Genomic DNA, 23,106 nt, shown 5'->3' on the forward strand with positions numbered 1-23,106 from the left:
CTGACGCTTGGATTTGATGATCACATCATCTACGTACACTTCGAATCTCTTTGTGTATCATATCATGGAACACAGTAGTCATTGCTCTCATGTACGTTGCCCCAGCGTTCTTCAAACCGAATGGCATTACCCGATAACAATAAGTCCCCCATGGCGTAATGAAAGCTGTTTTCTCTGCATCTTCTTCATCCATCAAAATCTGATGATACCCAGCGTAGCAATCCACAAAGGAGCCGATTTCTCGCCCGGCGCAATTGTCGATCAAGATATGGATATTGGGCAATGGAAAGTTATCCTTTGGGCTTGCCCTGTTCAGATTACGGTAGTCGACGCATACCCTGATCTTCCCATCTTTCTTTGGTACTGGCACTACATTAGCCAACCAATCAGGATATCGAGAGACCCGAATAACCTTTGCTTGCAGCTGCTTGGTTACTTCTTCTTTAATCTTCACACTCATATCTGTCTTGAACTTCCTCAGTTTCTGCTTGACAGGAAGACAGGCCGGGTCAATGGGCAATTTGTGAACCACTAGCTTGGTGCTTAAACCCGGCATGTCGTCATATGACCATGCAAAAATATCTTTAAACTCAATGAGTGCTTTGATTAATTCTTCCCTGATGCCAGGCTCAATGTGGATGCTGATTTTGGTTTCTCGGACATTATCCGCATCCCCTAGATTTACAGCCTCGGTGTCATTCAGATTAGGCTTGGGTTTCTCTTCAAATTGGCATAGTTCTCGATTTATTTCTTCGAAGGCTTTATCCTCATCATATTCAGACTCATAATCGATCTCTTGTATCATTAAATCAGAGTCAGATTGATTTATTAGACTAGGTCGAAGATCCGTCGTGCATGCCATGTCATTAGAACCGGTAAAAAGAGAACTGTTCAGAAAGAGAAAAGAATAAAACAAAATTAAAATGAGACAAGAAAAGAATTTTATTAAAATGCGGGATAACAGGGTTCACACTTTTACAAGATAAAATAAGATTTGGATTACACCCTGAATAATCCGAAAAATAAGAAAGCAAAAATCAAAGCCTACTACCAGGACTCTCCCCGAGTAGGAAGAGGAGTAACCGTCCAATTGTTGGTTTTGGCCTCAGGCCCCATAAACTGTATGTCTGTTCCGCTGGAACCCTCTCCGACTTCTACCATATTGACATCAGTGAACAATCTTTCGAAACTCTGATTCAGATCCCCGTCAATCCCAATCAATCGCCCGAGAACTTTCGGGACTGGTGACCCCTTGGCGCTTGCTCTAACAAAAGATCTTGAGAGACGTGGCACAGGTTTGGGAAGAAACCAAACTTTCTTCTTCATTTTCCGAGCTCGTTTTACATCTGCCGCAGTCGGTTTGAACCCCAACCCAAAGGTCTCCAAATTCTTGGGCAAGGAAACAGGTTGAACAATTCCCTGAAGTTCAGCTCCCAAGCCTTTTCCTGGCATAAACCCATTACCCAGCATTTCTGAAACCATCATAACCGTTGCGGAAGCTATCCTAGGATGCTGAATGATTTCACCCTCGGGGATCTTGTTTGCCGACACTGCATCAAAAATCTGGTAGACCCAGGGACCTTTGTCATCATTGGTCTCTATGAAGGGTACAATGGCGCCTCCTACGGTGCACGCAGTGTCCTCGCCGTGCAACACGACCTCTTGTCTATCCCACTCGAACTTGACCATCTGATGCAAGGTGGATGGCACTGCTTTGGCTGCATGGATCCACGGTCGTCCCAACAGAAAGTTATAAGATACCGTAGCATCTAATACCTGGAATTCCATGGTAAACTGGACTGGACCGATGGTCAACTCAAGTACAATATCCCCCACGGTGGCTGTTCCATTTCCGTCAAATCCTCGGACGCAAATGCTATTCTTTTGGATTCTTCCGTGGTCGATCTTCAATTGGTTCAGGGTGGATAATGGACAAATATTGGCACTTGAGCCGTTATCCACCAATGCCCGAGTAACTGCCGAATCTTCACATTTGACAGTTAGGTAGAGAGCTTTATTATGCTCCGTGCCCTCCACTGGCAGATCATCATCTGAAAATGTTACCCTGTTCACCTCGAAAATTTTATTGGCAATCGTTTCCAGGTGATTTACAGAAATCTCATTGGGCACATGAGCTTCATTCAGTATCTTCATCAGGGCCCGACGATGTTCATCCGAATGGATTAATAATGATAGCAGTGAGATCTGGGCCGGTGTTTTCTTCAACTGTTCGACCACGGAGTAATCCTGCACTTTCATCTTCTTTAAGAAATCCTCAGCTTCTTCTTCTGACACAGGTTTCTTTATTGCAGCTGGATTGGGTCTTCTCAACTCCGCCGGAGCAAAACACCGTCCTGATCGAGTCAGTCCCTGCGCCTCACAACTATTCTCCTCCACTTGTTGTCCCTTGTACATCACCACTGCCTTCTCATACTTCCAAGGCACAGCCTTGCTATCAATCACTGGTGTTTGGACTACTGGTTTTATGATGACCGGTTCCCTGCAGACCCCTTTCACAACAACCACGGGTGCAGATGATGCTCCCGTTATTACCAACTTGGCTGGTTCTGGTTTCCTTGTAGCGGCAGATGGATTCTTCCCCAATATCACCACTGGCTTGACATCTTCCCCCTTCAACTGTACCCCTGCTTCCTCATTGATCGATTTTTCTTTTGGAGTGGCACGGATCATCATCACTGTCTGTGGGGGTTTCTTCGGCTCCCCTCCTTCGTGCACAAGCTCGATCATGTGGGCTTCAGGGTGCTTTGGCAATGGGTTCTGGTTAATGTTGGGTGCCTCCGGTGCCTGTACCTCGATCTTGTTGGTATCAATAAGATCTTGTATTGCATGTTTCAGCCTCCAACATTTCTCGGTATCATGTCCGGGAGCTCCCGAACAATATTCACATCTTACCGAGTGATCCATATTTTGGGGTAAGGGATTTGGTAATCTAGGCTCAACAGGATTTAATAAACCCAACTGCCTCAATTTGTGGAACAAGGCAATATAAGTTTCCCCCAACTCAGTAAAAGTTCTTTGCCTCTGCAATCTTTCATTTCTGGCGGCCGGATTTCCCCTGAAACCCATCCCTGGAGGGTTCCTGTAGGCTCTTGGTGGTGGATAGGTGTTTTGTGGTGGTGGGTATGTGTTATGTGGAGGTGGGTATGTATTGTGGGGAACCGGCGCGCGCCATTGTGGGCGAACCGGAGGTTGGGTGTATGTCTGGGCTTGATGGACGGTGAAATGTTGTTCTTGTGGTTGGTAGTAGGGTTGTGGAGGGTAATTTGGAATGTGTGGGTAGTTTAGACGATGGGGTCTGGGTTGGTAATGAGGGGAAGGACCTCTAGATCTGGACCAATTGTCGGCCTCTAATGTCGTGACCTCCTCTCTCCTTTTCTTCCCTAGCGCACCTCCCGTGCCGCTCTGAATGGCCTGAGTTGTTGCCTTAATTGCCGAATAACTCAGGATCTTATTGGACTTAAGTCCCTCTTCTATCATACCTCCCATTTTCACAACTTCATTAAATGATTTGCCAACTGACGTCACCAAGTGACCAAAGTAAGTTGGCTCGAGAGTTTGTAAGAAGTAATCCACCATTTCTCCTTCTCTCATTGGGGGATCAACTCTGGCTGCCTGTTCTCTCCATCGGAACCCAAATTCCCGGAAGCTCTCTCCGGGTTTCTTCTCGAGCTTTAGCAATGTGAGACGGTCTGGGACTATCTCAAGGTTGTATTGGAAATGTCCTGCGAAAGCCTGTGCCAAGTCATCCCAGGTGTACCACCTGCTCGGATCTTGTCTTGTATACCACTCTAATGCCGACCCGCTCAAACTCTGGCCAAAGTAAGCTATCAATAGCTCATCTTTGCCCCCTGCTCCCCTCATTTTGCTACAAAAACCCCGTAGATGTGCCATAGGATCACCATGCCCTTCGTATAAATCGAACTTGGGCATCTTGAACCCTGCTGGTAATTGAACGTCAGGGAAAGGGCATAGATCCTTGTAAGCCACGCTGACCTGGTTACCTAACCCGTGTATGTTCCTGAAGGATTGCTCCAGGCTTTTAAATTTCCGCATCACCTCGTCCTGCTCTGGGCTCTTAGCCGGCTTTTCAATCTCCGCCGGGACCTCAAAGTGGGGATTATAGGTATGTGGCTCGGGTGCTTTGAATGTGAGTTCAGGGGGGTAATATTGTGTATCGTGAGCCTGAAACAGTGGCTCACTAGATGATCTGTGCAATGGGGCTGGGGGAGGTGCCACAAAGACGGGAACATTTGGTGGAGGAGGGTTTTGAGTGGGTGGTGGAGCTTGGGAATCATAAGCCTCTCTTCCCTGATAATAGTGATGGCTTGGGAAACTTGTTGAAGGACCGGGAGAGGGGTATTCCGGCGTGTGTGTTGGTTGGAGGGTAGGAGTAACGGGTAGTTCTTGCCCCTTCTGGGCTCTAGCTAAGGCTATCTGCATTTCATTCATTTCTAGCCTCATTTTTTCCATTTTCTCCAGGGCTTCCTTCAGCATCTGATTGGCCGTTTTTTCTGACTCAACGCTGTTGTCTGACCCAGTCATGCTTTCTGGTATAGGACCTTTTGATCTTGTCTGATAATGGTACGGTGCCAGTACGCTCTAACAACTAACTGATATTGATTGGAAAAACAACAAACTTGTCAGTGTTAGAGTCTTAACAGATATTGTAATTGCATGTTAGGGGGATGCAATGCTCCTAGGCAGTTAATCATTTCTAACATGCTTTTGCTCTGACCGCATGCATCATCCCGACTTATTTTTTGCTCTGACAAATATATATTCTTTTTTTTTTTTTTAATTCTTTTTTTTGCTCTGACAAATATATATTCTTTTTACGGTCAAATCCTACAGATTGCCTACGTATCGTGACCCCGCACGAATCAGACCAAGCGTAGTTCGTGCCATAAGACCAAATATTATTTTTTTTATTACTCAAAATAATGCTATTACAAGCCATCACAAAAAACAAAAATACAGACTTTATATATATATATATATATATATATATATATATATATATATATATATATATATATATTTTTTGAGAATGTTTGAAGAAAAGGAAAAAAAAACATATGCGTAGACAACAGACTCGAAAAACAAACAAGTGCAAGATTGAACTAGGGATACATTAAAGCTTTGAATTTTGGTGCCCGCGAGGCATCATTCGGCCTTTCCGCGGGCTTGGGGGCCAGGCTTCTTTGCAAGCTTTTTAGTTCCTCCATGATCTGATGGACATAACCCATGATTGAGGCAAATAGGACATCACGAGGCATCTCTTCACATGTTAGGCACTTTGTGGTGATATAGCGCCCTATATCATTGATCCTACCCCTGATTCTATCCCTCTCTATGCACAGCTGTTCTATCCGTTGATTCTTTAGTCCCAATATTCGAGTATTGTCAATGAGCTGCTCTTGGAACCTCTCCATTTGTTCTTCCATCCGGGCTATCGACTCATGGTAGTGTTCTCTATATGTTCTAGCATCCTGGGCTTGTTTGAGGACCCGATTATTGAGAATGGAGTTTATCTCTCTCAATGTCGCAACACTCATTTCGTAGTCCCTTTTTACTTTCCATAGGTGCTCTCTCCGTGATGTTGTAACTGTAGCCCACCTGACCCGCATTCTTGTTATACAAGCCTGGGATCTCTCCAAGTCTTCTCGGCTTTGGCTGACTTGATTTCTCAATTCCGCTATCAACCTTTCATCAGAGCGACGTTTCTGTCGGTCGCTATCACTCTTACTGACTTGGCGAATTCGGGCTTTCAGTGCCTGGTTTTCTTTGGCTAATTTGTTCTTCTCACCCTGCTCTGAGGCTACTTGAACGTTGTTTTCAAACATAAGCCTTTCAATTTGTCGCTTCAGCTTCCCGATTTCAACCCGGTAGCCTTCCTCTCTCACTAACCAGCCCCACTGTTCCTGCGAATCATCCGTAAATTGTTGGACGTGAGCTCTTTTGGCAGGCCTCTGACGAATCTGGAACCTTTTCCCGAACCAAACATCGTATTTTGGGTCTACCTCACCCTTAGCCAGCTCTCGAACCATAGTCTTGGGTTCAAGGAATCTACATTCGTGCCACAACTTTCTAATTTTTCCTTCGGGGAACACGACTCCTGGACTCAACTCAATGGCGTGCTTGCTTAGATCCTCATCAGTGGGAATTACCTGAAATCTTCCTAGTTGGCGCAGTACCCGATGAGGAGCATATGGTTGGATGCTACGAAGTCCCATCAAAAGAACATGACATTCCTCGGCCGCCATGTATATTACCTCAGTATCATTCAACCACCCAAATGCCCATTCAACTTGGTCGGCTGTTGTTGACCTCAATTGTGCAAGCCATGCTTCGACGCCTTCGGGAAATATGACGCCTGTCATTCGTTTCTCAAAGCCGCTAATGCAGTTTCTCTCAGTCAACCCGTGGTTCATGTATCCCACTCGGTGATGGAGGTGTTCTTGCATCCACAACTGGAGTAACAGATTGCATCCCTGAAAGAACTTGCCTCCTTCTCGGCATATAGTTAAAGCTCGGTAGATTTCGGACAAAATCAAAGGAACCACAGTACTGTCGGTTCTTTTGATTGCAACATCGGCCATCCCTACAAGGCCTATCTCTATTTTTTTATCTTTGCGGGGACAGACCACAACTCCCAGAAATGCTGTGATAAATGCCAAAGTACGTCTTGCTTCCCACTTGATTCTGTTCCCAGTGTGAATTAATCCGAGGTTTGGTTCTTCCAAACCCTGAGGAATTCCGTACCGTTGATACAAGAATTGGAGAGTACAACATCCCTTCGACAAATCATCATTCTGTACCTTCCGACTAATGCTTAGCAAATCCAAGAACGCGTGCGGAGATACTGGTCTTGGTGAAAGTAAATACTGCCCTCTTAGTTTCCCATTCAACCCCGCATATCCGGCGACTTCCTCTAGTGTAGGTGAAAGTTCAAAGTCAGCAAAACGAAACACGTTGCGGGTTGGGTCCCAGAACGGTATTAGAGCCTCGATGATATCTGTCCTTGGCTTGATATTCAACAGATCGACAAAACCTCCCAAAACTCTTTCCACTATCTTTATACTATCCTTTCCCATATCATTCCACCACATGTGGAGTTGTGAAGGGACCTCGCTACACACTGAGAATGATTCATTTTGACTTGTGCTCATCCTGCACATTTATTATAGTGATTAAAGAAGGAAAAACTTTTATTTGACTTAAAAAACTATCTATATTCTAAAGAAATATTTTTTTTGGACTTAAAATCTTTTTTCTATTTTTAATTTTTGAAAAAAAAACTTTTAAGGAGAAAGGAAATATTTTTGAACTAATATTCTGAATTTATGAAAGAAATACTACAGAAAAAAAATATTTTTTTGAATTTTATTTTGAATATCTTTTAAACAAATAAATGGGATTTTGAAATTAAAAGGAAATATATTTTTTTTAAAAAAAATTGAGGTCTAAAAGAAAAACTTTCTAAAGAAGTGAGTAATGTTAAATATTTTTGGATTTTTTTTTTGAATACAGTGAGCCGAAACCAAAGAGGTTTGCCTCTGATCTCACATCCGGTGAGAATGACCCGCGTAGTTCAGGCTATAAACTAACTAATTTTTGAAAACAAACAATTTTTTCCTTTTTCTTTTATAGCAAAAAAAACTATTTTTTTTTTTTTGAAAATAAAGCAAATTAAAATAAAAGACTTATTCCTACACACTTTCTGCTTTCTAAGCAAACAAACAATTAAAAGTAAAAATATATATGTTTTTTTTAAAAAATTCGGCAGCATTTCGACAGTACTTGGACACTGATTTTTCTAAATTAATCATCTAACTTTCCACTTGCTATTTTTATTTTATTTTATTCTTTACACTCCCGAGACTCAGAAGCCGGTCAACATGCAAGACCGAGCAAATAAATGCACATAAAACAAATAAGATGCATCAGGATGGTCATTTTCATTTTTGGTGCACCTGTCCTAGACAGACCCAACCCCTGTGTTGAGCCTCCAAAGTCAGATGCACGTGATGCAAACAAACGTTCCTACTAGGGATCCGGCATGTGGCTTTGTTATACTAGGTTCAGAACCTGGGTGTTTGTTCTAGACCTGGCTTACCCGAGCGGACAGCTCGAGCCGAGGGGGGTAGCGTACCGGGAATACAGAAGCTTCACCGGCTTAGCAACTTGTCCGAACCTCGTTCTAAATTGGGATTTTACACTATACAGAAAAGAAGTCGTACGAAGTACACCCTTCTTCATGATTTAGAAGACTCAGAGAGGAGATGGGTTTCGGCACAGTTTATACACAGTTCATGTAATATCAAAGCGGTAAAAGCAACATTTAGCATATTAGGCTCAAACATGTAAAAATCAGATAAAACCAAATATAACAATTTATATGAGCTCGAATTTCTAACCCTGAACCACTGGTTCTGGGTTAAGTCCCCAGCAGAGTCGCCAGAGCTGTCACACCTCCTTTTTCCGGCACCGCGAGGTGCGTAGGGAGTTTTTTCCAATTAAAGGACAGTCGAAACGGGATTGGTTTAATTATTTCAGAGTCGCCACTTGGGAGATTTAGGGTGTCCCAAGTCACCAATTTTAATCCCGAATCGAGGAAAAGAATGACTCTATATTACAGTCTGCGTACCAGAAATCCGGATAAGGAATTCTGTTAACCCGGGAGAAGGTGTTAGGCATTCCCGAGTTCCGTGGTTCTAGCACGGTCGCTCAACTGTTATATTCGGCTTATTTATCTGATTTTTAATACAATTATGAACCATGTGCAAATTTTATCTTTTACCGCTTTATTATTATAATTATTATTTTTTTAGGAATGTGAACATCGCTTAAAACATATCTTTGGATTGTGTCACATGAAATGCACCCACAATACGAAACATATTTTATTTGATGTTTTAGGATTTAGATTTGGGTCGCATGAAATGCGCATCCGAGTTTAAGAAGGTAAAATTAATTAAATCGCGCCTAAAGAGTCTAACGCGTCATTATCTTTGGGGAAGGAAGTGAAATTCACTAAACAATCCATCCCAAATTCTAAGTAATTTTTTTTAAATAATTAAATAAATAAATGAGATTGGAGAATCCTATACATTTGTATTATTTACATCTATTTATTTTTAGCGAAATCCTTTAATAATATCCTTTAATGACTACCTTTTTATTATTACTAAATTTTTTATAAATATAAAATCAATATCTACATTCTTGAAAATGACATATTAAATAGAAGAGAAAAACAAATATTAGCAGAAAGTAATAAAATTATAATCATAGATACAACATGGAATTATCGAAAAGTAAAAAATAAAAAAAATAAAAAAAAACTAATTATCCCATAGTTGGATTAAAATTCAAATTGTTAGTAAGACTTAAGCTTATTGAAACTAATTATTTACAAATACTGAAAATTGAAAGAAATAAAAATAAAAACTTGAGTACTAAATCATATTTCTAAAAATTTAAACAATTTAACATTAACTAACTTTGTTTTAATTCATCATGTCCTAATACTTGTTTGCAAACTAATTCATGTTATAACTGAAATTGACTACATGATTCGGATTAACTTATCGTTGACGAAAAACCTTATGAATAAGGAACTTAGTTAATTTTTGCCAAACTGATTCAATAACGCCATTTTTACGTTATTTCTTCTATTTTTTTTATTTAAACAATTTTAATTAATAATCAGGTTTAAATATATTTCCTAATAATCTGGTAAAGACGTTATTTAATATGTCGCTATAATATGCCTAGTTATGCCGATGACAGTGATTTACGGAATAATAATACATGAATAACCTAAATACAATACAAAAAATTAAATTAAACTAAATTAAAAATTTAACACTCCATTCTTCATTTCAGCTTACAAAATGCCAAAATTACAGTTGTGTACCTGATATTGTCAATATAAGAAGAAGAAAGTCAGCAACGTAATACGTAACACAGCAACAGCAACAATAACCAGCAATAACCAGTCAACGAAAATCCCAGTGACAGCTTTGAAAAATTCAAAATAAAATCCAGGAATGCCGAAAATAACGGACAGAAACCAAGGGAAATTTTCAGATTTTTGAAAGGCTAGTTAATCTTCAACCCTTAATTTCTACACCTGTATACCAGAATATTTATCAGGTGTGTACTACTTTCTCTTCTAATTTTCAATTTTTTTTTCTTTGTATGTTTTTCTTTTCTTGAGAGTTTCAATTTTTTTTTCGGAATAAATGTTCAGCTTTTTTTTTCAATCTTTTTTTTTCTGTCTGTATTTTTTTCTCCTCTTGTGTTCAAGACTTCACATATATATATCCCATCCCATAAATCAATTAAAATCAATCCCTTTCTCTACCAAACCCATTATCTTCCCACTCATCCCCATTACATTAAATAAATATATCACACCACCCCATTATATTTTGTCCCCCATGCTTTATTTAAAATAATGCAAGATTCCCCTTTAATTTAAATCTTGTCCCCCCTTTATATTAAATAATCATATCACAACCCACCCCATTTCATTTTGTCCCCCATGCTTCAAATAAACAATTTCAAAATGTACAATTCCTAAACTACCCCTTCCGACCTTACTGAAATTACCAAACTACCCCTAAACGTATTACAAATTTACCAAACTACCCATCAGCTATAACACATCAATTAATCAAACTTAACCAAAATATAGACAATATGATCAATTTCTAACAATGTTCAAACAACAATATGAACACGGATGAACATCATAACAACAATATCATATGAACATGATTTTAACAACATTTCAACAACAAATCACATGAACACAAATTGAACAACCAAGAACAACTAAAATTTGATTGAACAATATTTTAGCAACAAACAATCCTATTTTCGGATTCAAACCAACAACAAACAAAGTATGAAGATTTCTAAATTCAATCATATTGAACTTAAAATCAACTCTAACAACATTATAACAAACAATTCTTATATTAAACTTTAAACAAGATTATGAGACTAATTCAAGAAATAATCACAAATGGTAAACAAGAAATCAAACTATACACATTTCGGATTCAAAATCAAACAAACATAATATGAACATGAATTAAATCTAAAAATAAAAACGACGGATTCAAATGACTAAAACCAACATACTTCCCTTATTGCAACTAAATTCTTTTAGGCAAATGACAAAACAAAACTAAGAAGAAACAATTATGAATTTAAACTTGAACTTTAACAATACTAACAATTTCTGGAAAATACATCAAATACATGAAACAAATTGAAGAAACAATTAATTAAATTTCAATTTGAATCTAACAAACATTAAACTAACAAATTCTTACTTAAACAATACAACAAACATGAAATAAACATGAAAACAACTAATTAAACTTCCATTTTAAAATCTGAAAATTGATTTAACAAATAACACATGAACATGAACTAAAAATTAATTCAAACGATAAACAAAACAAACATTTGTTGATTTTAGATTCGAAAATATCAAAACAAAATATGGACAAAATAAAACTCAAAAACTACTAACCGGATCGAAAGACGAACAACGACCAAACAAACAACGAACTTGACGATGAACTTACGACGTATAGTATCTTCACTTGACGAAAAACCCTCGACCTTTGCCGGACTTTAACCGGACTATCTTGTGTCGTCAACAACAGTACAAAGCGGCGAGCAGCAACACGACGTCAAGACAGCGGTCACGGCGACAGGCAGTAGCAGTCCGGCAGCGACAGGCAACAGCACATCGCGGACAGCCATGGACGGCGACATGGTCGACGTCGAAGCTCGTCCATGGCTGTGTTCGTTTGGTTGTTTGATTGAGACAGAAGCAGCAACAACTGGTCGATCTTGGCAGCGGCAGTCCATCGAGGAGGATGACGGGAAGACGACGGGGAGCTGCCATGGCGGACAGCAGTAACTCGGAAATGACCCAGAAAACTGTACGTGCGTGTGGACTGCCGGACTAGTTTGGGTGGTGTCGAAACAGCGGCAGCTACCATGTGAGAACATCGAAGCTCAGCCATGGTTGGGCATGGCGAAAGCTCGAACGGGGACGATGAAGCTTGGTGAGGGAGGATGTGCTCGTGTGAAGGTGTTGACGCAGCTGTGTGTGCGTCGATGAGGAGCTTGGAGGTGGAGGATGATGAAGCTTGGTGAGGGAAGCAGCCATGGACGTTGGGTTTTTTGAGAGTGTTGGGGAAGATGAAGATGGAGGGGGCGGGTAGGCTAGTTTAGGTTTTTAGGGTTTTCTTACTATTTTTTTTTGTTTTTCTTTGTTTTATTTTTTGAAATGCAAGATAATAGGGTGTTGGGTTATGGACCGGGTTGACCCAGTTCGAAATGGACTGGGTCGTAGGGAAGATTGGGCCATTTTTTGGGCCTGTGGCTTGAAGTTGAAGAAGAGGCCTAATTCCGACTTTCTTTATATTTTCGCTCTCTTTTCTTCTTTTATTTTTCTAAAACTAAATTATAAAAATACTTAAACTATTATTAAGAACTAAATTAAGCGCAAATTAACTCCCAATAACAATTAACGCACAATTAAGTATTAATTAAGCATAAAATTGTATATTTGGTCATTAAATGCTAAAAATGCAAACGATGCCTATTTTTGTAATTTTTAATTTTTGTAAAACAAATTTAATTATTATCAATTATAGAATTAAATCCTACATGCAAAATGCGACATATTTTTGTATTTTTTATTAATTTAGCAAATAAACACGCACAGACAACTACAAATAATTATTCAAAATATCACAAAATTGCACACCAAAGAAAATCATTTTATTTTTGAATTTTTGGGAGTAATTCTCATATAGGGCAAAAATCACGTGCTTACAGTCATACTGAGGTTAAATAAAAATATAAAGTTCGATAGTATAGAACAAGGCAGTTTAATAAATACAACAATAAAAGTAACATGAATAAGAAGTTAGCAACAACCACTACAGAGGCAAAGTAAATAGAGAAGAAAAATACAGCTCAGCACAAGAAAGCAACCGGGGATCTCCAGGATACCGTCAGGTAGTCCCAAATATAAATATCCAATGGATCTCCCGGGATACCGTCCCGTAGTCCAACTCATAATGCGAGGGGATCTCCCGGAGTACCGATCCGTAGTCCCAAAGGTAAATACTCAGTACAGGGGGAATCTACCGGGTGCAGTCCTGTAGTTCCAATGTAAATGTGCAGGGGGATCTCCCGAAATATTGTTCTGTAATCCCAAAGTAAACATGCAGGGGGATCTCCCGGGATACCGTCCCGTAGTCCCAAAGTAAAACACGCAGCAACAACGCAAGGAAATACTCAAATAAGCTCAATTTCGTACGAAGTAAAAACAAGTAATTCTAGCCTAACATGCTTCACATAATGCAATTAAGGCAGTTTAAGCAAATAAGCAATTAAGTCAACTAAACATGCTTTTTCTAAGCTAACAACAGGCTAAATTTGCAAGTAGTATAAAACAGAAAAAATGGGCACAATTGAAATAACTTAAAGAAACCGGATTTCAACAATTAGCTCAAGTACGCACTCGTTACCTCATGTACAAGGTATTTCAATTCTCAAATATACCAAATCCTATGAGGAAAGTCCCCCACACAAGGTTAGGCAAACCACTTACCTCGAACCGGCTCAAATCAACTCGAAACCACGTTCTTGCCACACGTACTCGACTCCAAATGGCCCAAATCTATTCAATTCAATTGCATAATGTAAATAACACTTCAAGTAATTGATTCTCCAATTAAATTCTAAGCTAATACGCGAAATTAGGTAAAATAACCAAAATACCCCTTGGGCCCACGTCTCGGAATCGGGTAAAATTTATATTTTCAGAAACCTCACACTCTCACGAGTTCAGTTATTCCAAAGGTATCAAAATCAAACCTCGATTGGTCCCTCAAATTATCACTAAAAAATCTCCAATTAGTCAAGCCCTACCCCCCAATCACCACTGATTTTTCTTAATTTTTCATGCTTAAATTGATAAAAATCATTCCAATAACGAGTTTAGGGACCAAAGACCTTACCCTAATGAACTTCTCTGAAAATTCCTCTTGAAAAGTGCTCTCCAAGCTTCTTCCCGTTTGAAAGAGATGAAAAATGGCTAAATTTCGCAAAGGCAAGAATTTATATGTTTCTGCCCAGCGATTTCCGCTTCTGCGGCACTGAGGCCGCATCCCGCTTTTGCGGACCAGGGTCGCATCTACGACTTTTCACTTAAAGGCCGGCTTCTGCAACTGCGGTCTCCCACTCGCAGATGCGGTACCGCTTCTGCGAAAATTCTCCCGCATCTACGGAACCTGTTGACCCTCCCTAAATTCCGCTTCTGTGACTTCTCTAGTGCTTATGCAGCTCCGCACCTGCGGGACCCAAACCGCAGGTGCGGTTATGACAGAAAACCAGCTGCTGTAGCAAACTCCAAACTCCAAAATCCTTCCGTCAACCATCCGAATTTATCCCGAGGCCCCCGGGACCTCAACCAAAGGCATCAACAAGTCACAAACCACTACCCAAACTTGTACCAATCCTTAAATCACCTAAAACAACATCGAAACCTCGAATTAACCAGGGATTTAAGCCTAAGAACTCCAAAATTTTTAAATTACACTTTCGATCAAAAAGTCTATCAAACCTCGTCCGAATGATCTAAAATTTTGCACACACGTCACATTCAACTCTACGGAGCTACTTTAACTTCTGGAATTCCATTCCGACTCTTGGACCAAAATCTCACTATCGGACCGAAAACTTAAAAAAATTGACTTTCGGCATTTCAAGCCTAAATTAGCTACGGACCTCCAAAATACAATCCGATCACGGCTCTAAGCCCGAAATCACCCAACGAAGCTAATGGAACAATCAGATTTCCATTCAGAGGCTGTGTTCACACTGCTCCAACTACGGTCAACTTTCCCACAATTAAGCTCTCATATAGGGAATAAGTGTCCCAAATCTCTCCAAAACTCAAAACCGAATGTCCCGATAAATCAAATTAGCAGAAATAAATACGGGGAAAGTAGTTAATAGGGGATCAGGGTATTAATTCTTAAAACGACCAGCCGGGTCGTTACATCAAACAATATACATCTAAATCATACTGACCAAACGAGCAACTCCGGAGCAAATGGAGTGCATCAATATCTTCCGCTGAGTTGATCGTCTACTTAGAGGACTCTCGACCTGTCTATCGAGACCTACGGGCATGAACACAGTGTCCCCAAGCAAAATAAATGTTAATACGAATAATGTACCGAGTATGTAAGACACATAAATAAGTACGTAAAAGATATGGAAGAAATATAGAGTAAATGACTCAACCTGTAAGTCTAGATAACTCTGTAAATCATGAAATACTTTTAGTGTCATGTATATACGTATGAATGTCATGTCGTGCATAGGTAAATATGTTCATAACATCATCAAGCCTTTGAGGGTATCCCATCATATCATCTCGCCTACTGTGGGCAAAATCATCAATGTATACAGCTGATCAGGTGGTTGTGCATATATAACGCCATAACCTTTTCCATATCACACATACACACACATATATATACATATATATATACATATATATATATGTATATATATATATATATATATATATGTATATATATATACATATATATATATGTATATATATATGTATATATATATATATATATGCGTATATAATGTCATCTGGTCATGAGTCAATGTGCATCTGTAAATGCATGTGAAAATATGTTAATAAAATCTCTCGGTATGTCAAAAGACCATTATGCCTCTGATTTATATCATGAAATAAACTTTACCAACTTACGTATTTTTGAGACCTATGAATAGATGATAAAATAATATGACACATAAGGAATCAAGAACATCGGCATCTCTAGTATTTCTATGAATAAAGTCATTTATGGAAGTTGGTGCATTTTCTCGTTTTGTTCATGTCATATAGATCATACCAAAAGGAAAGAAGGGATAGCCTTAACATACCTGGAGTAGGAAAAAATTTGTATGAAGTTCTTTGAAAATGTTGCACCGTACTCCTCTAGAACTGTAAAATTTTATGTTGCTAGGGTTCTAATAATCCTCATCGGATTTCTTTTGTAGGAAATGGTTAAAGAAATCACGTTGCTAATGTTAGTTGTAGGAATTTGAAAGAATTTTATAGGATTTTTAGAAGTCACGTTACTAATCTTTGCAAGAGCTTTACATCTGATTGTATTGAAAATGCTAAGAAGGAAAGCATCTTAGGTTGCCATGTTAGGAAAATGTCTTAGGAAAATATTGGTATTAAAAATCCTAATAATGAGGTGTCTTGTAGTCACTATATTAGATTGCCACTTAATCTCAAATGACCCTTAATAATTCATTTGGTTAGCTCCTAGCTGCCACGTAGGGATTTTTATCTTTATCCACTAATTTATTAACTAATTAGGTAATGTTCTGTTATCCGATAATTAATTAATTACCCGCATAATTAAGAGTTGTCTCAATTTACTTAAAATTCTACTTATTTTTAAATACACCCTTTTATATATCATACTATCATGGTCATATAGTACCTTGTATGATACTAGTCCATAAATATCAGGTACTAACGCTCGGCCCTTATTTTATCCCAACATGCCAAACTTGGACGAAAATTCATTTTCTTTGACTTGCTTCCCCTATCACCTTCACGAATTTACTCATCACTTGTTTGAAATAGCATAATCCTTATAATCTTAAAATAAATCTTTTCCTTGGATTGGTGTCAATTACCTTATGACAAATTCAACGTACAATACTACAGGGTGCAATATCGCCATAATTTAATACTGCAAAGCGTAACATTATCGTAATGTAGTACTGCAAGGTGTAACATCATCGTAATATAATACTGCGGGATGTAATATCGACATAATATTGAGAGCGTAACATTATTCCCCTCCTTTGGAACATTCGACCTCGAATGTTGACTGATGTTCTTATTATTTTCATAACTTATAGCTCTTGTGAATACCTCATTACTCTCCTTGCCATTTAGGCAGTTGTTCTATGAATAAATCTAAAGGCCAGGGCATTCCCCCCTTTAGGCCTCTTTCCCACGCCATGACTTGTGATCGAATTCCTTCCAATCTTGTAACTGTTGCTACCTTCTATCATGCATCCTCTACGATACTGACCTTGTAAGTGTGTCTATGCGACTCTTCTCTCCCTTTTCCTCCACCTTTTAGCCAATCTCTAGGCCTTACTTTGTAAACATATACAAGGCTTAATAGGATGCCTCTCTGGGCATCTATAGGTATACTGAAGTTCTTCGCTCGATACTTTATAGAACTTGCGAATATGGCTATATCTTATTTCATAGACCTGGTTATCCATTTATATGACTTTACTGCATCTATGTAGGTCATACTATACCATAATTCTTACTTTGATTTATCGTTACTGAGGTCTTCAACCAACTCCAGGTTACTCTCGTTGCTTTTCCTTAAGACTGATGGTCTAATCTCATCTCATACTGTTGAACTTTGTTGATTCACCTTAAGGTTGATCCATCATATACCACCGATAACTTGATCTCTTATGTAACACCGCCGCTAGGGCTTGCTTCTCATCGGGGACATCATGAGTAATTAGATTGATCCACCTAGGGGTGATACTATATTTCCATAACCGTACTTTATAGCATCCCAATGTGACTAACCTTATATGGGTATTTTACCCCTTACAATTCATGCAATCCTCTTCAAGCCATTACTTAATCGAAGGCCCAAACGTCATCCTTTATCTATTACAATTAGGCCCTTATTCCACTAACAGGCCAGTATTCCATCTCTTTTAAATGCTACTAGTCATAGACTCCTTTGAGTTCATTCTGGCAATACTGAGCTTTCTATAACTTAGAGAATCCATCAGCTCTCTTATTTTCATGAGCTTAATCCCAAGAACTTATCCATTCTTGTTACCTTTTCACTCACCTTTTCTTATTCTTACTCATGTCTTTCTAAAATCTTGTCGCTCTACCATACTTTAGCTTGCGACCTATGCATATTTATTCATACTTGTTCGCAACCTTCCTTCAACGTGCTTGCACCATAGATTTCCTTATGTTATCTTGGAACATCAAGCGATAAATCACATCATCTCTAACTCTTCTTTTACTCTCTAATTAGACCTTTCAGTACTTAGAAACAATAGGCTGGAAGGTATGCCACTGACGATGCTGCTATCATTCCTGGATACTGGATCCCCGCGCTTCTAGCTTTTTATTCGCAATATATACTATTCACAACCTTCTGATCAGTCTTTATGTACGCTTAAGCTATATTTCAATCTGCGGCTCCTGGTATTAGTCATTACCTTAGCCTTTCATGGGCATTAGGGAATATCCATGATACAATCTTCTAACAACTCAAACCTTTGTCTATGCCCTAGGCTTAATTCTTTCTTTTAACTTCTAGCAGAGTCTTCTACGGTTGTATGTTTGTCAACATATATGTTGCATGGATAATACTCCAAAATCTTGAGTGTATCCATAATGTACTAACTCTGGATCGTTGGTCGAATAATTCTTTTTATTCTATCTCAGCTTTCTTTAAACGTATGCAATTACTTTTTTTGTCTTTCTGCCCCCTTGTTGCGTTCATACTTAACTTATCCTAGTTCCCACGCATGCCGGAATTTTTGTGCAACTCATATGGTCTCGAATATTACCTTCGATTTGTTGTGAGACTGCTTTTACGTGACCATTTCTCCTTCTAGGTTGAAGTCTTCTTCATTATTTCCTCGGCTAGTCTCCCATTGTAGTACTTAGGGAGGACCCTCTGACTCTTGTAAAGATGCGAGCTTATTACATCATATACCCGATGGAATTTTTGACATTCTTCCTCACCTCTAATTATCCGTAGTTACTTACCTCCACGCCTTTATGCTTGTAGGGTTGTTTCTGAACTGATATTTCGACTGTCTTCCTAGTGACATTCTCTTTTATTTCTATAATACTCATATGGTACCTTTTACTATCCCTACTCCTATTTGAATATTTCTAAGGATCACAATATCATATTTGTGAGACTCAACTCCCATGTTGGAGTTCACTATGTTTATCTTGCTCAATCTGTTGATTTGTCTGTATCCACTTGTCTAGCCATAACTAGGCTCTTCCTGAATCAACTACTAACTACTCGTTGGCCCATTCTCATAGCGATATTCAGCATAACATTTCTTGGGTTATTTCCTTTGTCTTAACGTGCGTCTAGCACCGACTCCTTATATATCAAGTGTTCATTCGCATTTATTTATTAATAACATCTAGGCAAGAACCCTTACTGCCTCTCCCTGCCGTCGTGTTTACACAATGTTCTGGAATCATAGCATATCTATAGGATTTGAATAAGTGCAATCTCATCCCTTTCTCAATTTTATCGTATTCTCCCATTACCATTCCATAGTTACTAGAATCACTTAATTCTGACTTATTGCCACATTACTCTATATTCTCCCTTTAGGGAAGTACTAAGAGTTGGAGCTATGACGACCTACCCATAGATGTTTTACCTCTTCATCTTTGGCGTCCTTTCACATTATCAATGACCCTTACTCACCTTGCGGTAATCCTTCTGTACCAAAGATAATAAAATTCCTTACTCACAAGGGTGACACTTAGTATAACTAGCATATACAGTCCCTTAAGCTGAACTTTGCTCACATTTCTTGCCATAGGGAAGCGTCTTCCTGAATGACCATTCTCTGAATTTCTCATGAATCTTCTTCTTTTGTCCATTTTATTATCGCCGGAACAACATCTGAAATTCTCATGATGCCGACTATTATCAATCACTCAGCCCCTAATCATGTTTAATTTACCTTGTTCACCAATCCATACTGGTTCTATTACTCTGGGGTCTAACTTTTCCTTTTGGTAATCGCGTTAGAGTTGCGAACTTATTTCTCGAAATGAGGACATGACTGTATGGCCTATACTCTTTTGTTGTCCTAAGGCTTGTCACCTCTCATCTCTTCCCTCACTTGACTATAGATTTTGTAATAATGTCATGTTTTGATCTACCGTTGTCATCCATGTATAATATGTTACTCATAATGCTTCATTAACTCTTTTCTTATTTCTAGCTAACATTTATGCCGATCACTTTATTCTGAAAACTCGAACAAGATATTCTTTTGCTTTTAGCTCCCTTTTGCTCCATCCACTGGCTCTTCGGGTTGCTTCACGTTCTCATTCTACTAGGGACGCGAGCCACACTAAGGTAATATTTATCCCTTCAAGGCTTTCAGTATCTATCTTTATAGTACTCATATCTAGATATACTATTTTAGAGTGCGCCATCTATGTGTCTCACAAGGAGATCTATTAGCACATTTGCAATATCCTTCGGAAATGTCAACTAACACAAACAATCAATTCACCATTTTTGGTTACTCTAACCCTAGCCGGATTCTGATATCACTTCATTTTCTTAATCTACACCTATTGGCCCCCAATAGGGTATAACTGAGATGAGTTTGGCCAATTATACATACCTCTGTTACTGTTGAGGGTAACTCACAATGCTTATATTTTTCTGCGGGAACTGTAATACTGATAATCTTCCTTAACTAGGTGCCTTGTACCCTTCTTCACTTTGCTTCTTTTACTTGCTAAAACTTGTGTTTCCCTCCTTATTTCTTTTTACCGTAAGAGTGGATAGGCATCCTTACCTTAGGGATCCTTATCAAGAAGCTTACATATCTTAGTATACACATGATTTGCTAAATACCTCATATTTATCCATTATAATCATGATGCAAAAATTGAGTTCCTCTGACTTAACTATTCCATAGCTATATCTCTTACCAACCGTCTTTCTAGATATAGGTATTGTCGTACTATAAGTAAGATATATTGTTTAGGGAATTGAGTTCTTACAACTGAGCTCTACCACACAATCTAGAGTAAGAAGAAATTGTGACAATCCTAAATTACCTGTAGCCTCCTGCTTATAAGTGTGGTGTACAACACACCCATAAACAAGACTCTACTAGACACAGCTTGTAGATTTCCTAGGACAGAACTGCTCTAAAACCACTTTTATCACGACCCAAACCGATGGGCCGTGACGAGCACCCTGTACCTTACTCAATCGAGCACCAACATAACATATCTTTTCATATAATAGTATCATAGATAACTGAGCCGGAGAGGCTGTCGTGAAATAGGTAGAATACAACATGTAATACCAACTTATACATAAGACATATGAGCCTCTAATACCAAAATAATCTGAACATAGGACGACAAGACCATAAAATCTTTTACGTACATGACATCTATCTACAAGCCTCTAAGGATACATAATTTTCATAAAGGTCAGGACAGAGCCCCACCATACCAAACGATACACATCTAAATCATACTGATAAAACGAGCAACTCTGGAGCAAATGGAGTGCATCAACTTCAGCTGAGCTGATCGCCTACTTGGAGGACTCTCGACCTGTCTATCGAGACATCCAGGCATGAACGCAGTGTCCCCAGGCAAAAGGGATGTCAGTACGAATAATGTACCGAGTATGTAAGGCACATAAAAAAGTACGTAAAAAACATGGAAGAAATATAGAGTAAATCACTCAACCTGTAAGTCTAGATAACTCTGTAAATCATGAAATACTTTTAGTGTCATGCATATACTTATGAATGTCATGTTGTGCATAGGTACATGTGTTCATAACATCATCAAGTCTCTGAGGGCATCCCATCATATCATCTCGGCCACTGTGGGCAAAATCATCAACATATACCAGCTGATCAGGTGGTGGTGTGTATATAATGCCATAACCTTTCTCATATCCCATATACATACATATATATATATATATATATATATATATATATATAACGCCATCTGGTCATTGGTCAATGTGCATATGTAAATGCATGTGAAAATATGTTAATAAAATCTCTCGGTACGTCATTAGACCATTATGTTTCTGATTAATATCATGAAATAAATTTTACCAACTTACGTATTTTTGAGACCCATGAATAGATGATAGAATAATATGACACATGGGGAATCAAGAACATCAGCATCTCTAGTATTTCTATGAATAGAGTCATTTATGGAAGTTGTGCATTTTCTCGTTTTGTTCATGTCGTATAGATCATGCCAAAAGGAAAGAAGGGATAACCTTAACATACCTGAAGTAGAAAAAAATTCATATGATGTTCTTGGAAAAGGTTGCACCGTACTCCTCTAGAACCGCCAAAATTTTACGTTACTAGTGTTCTAATAATCCTCGTCGGATTTCTACTGTAGAAAATGGTTGAAGAAATCACGTTGCTAATGTTAGTTGTAGGAATTTGAAGGAATTTTGTAGGATTTTTAGAAGTCGCGTTACTAATCTTTGCAAGAGCTTTACATCTGATTGTATTAAAAATGTTACGAAGGAAAGTGTCTTAGGTTACCATGTTACGAAAGTGTCTTTTAAGTATCTTAGGAAAATATTTGTATTTAAAATCCTAATAATGAGGTGTCTTGTAGTCACTATATTAGATTGCCACTTAATCTCAAATGACCCTTAGTCATTGGTTTGGTTAGCTCCTTGCTGCCATATGGGGGTGGGGGATGGGGGATTTTTGTCTTTATCCACTAATTTATTAATTAATTAGGTATTGTCCAGTTATCCGGTAATTAATCAATTACCCGCATAATTAAGAATTGTCTCAATTTACTTAAAATTCTATTTATTTTTAATATACCCTTTTATATATCACATTATCATGGTCATATGGTACCTTGTATGGTACTAGTCCATAAATATCAAGTATTAACGCTCGACCCTCATATTTTATCCCAACATGCCAAACTTGGATGAAAATTTATTTTCTTTAACTTGCTTCCCCTCTCACCTTCACGAATTTAATTATCACTTGTTTGAAATAGCATAATCCTTATAATCTCCAAATAATCTTTTTTTGGACTGTTGTCAATTACCTTACGACAAATTTAACGTACAATACTACATGGTACAACATCGTCGTAATTTAATACTGCAAAACGTAACATCATTGTAATGT

This window comes from Nicotiana sylvestris, chromosome 8 (genome assembly GCF_000393655.2).
Source record: "Nicotiana sylvestris chromosome 8, ASM39365v2, whole genome shotgun sequence".
NCBI classification, from domain to species: domain Eukaryota; kingdom Viridiplantae; phylum Streptophyta; class Magnoliopsida; order Solanales; family Solanaceae; genus Nicotiana; species Nicotiana sylvestris.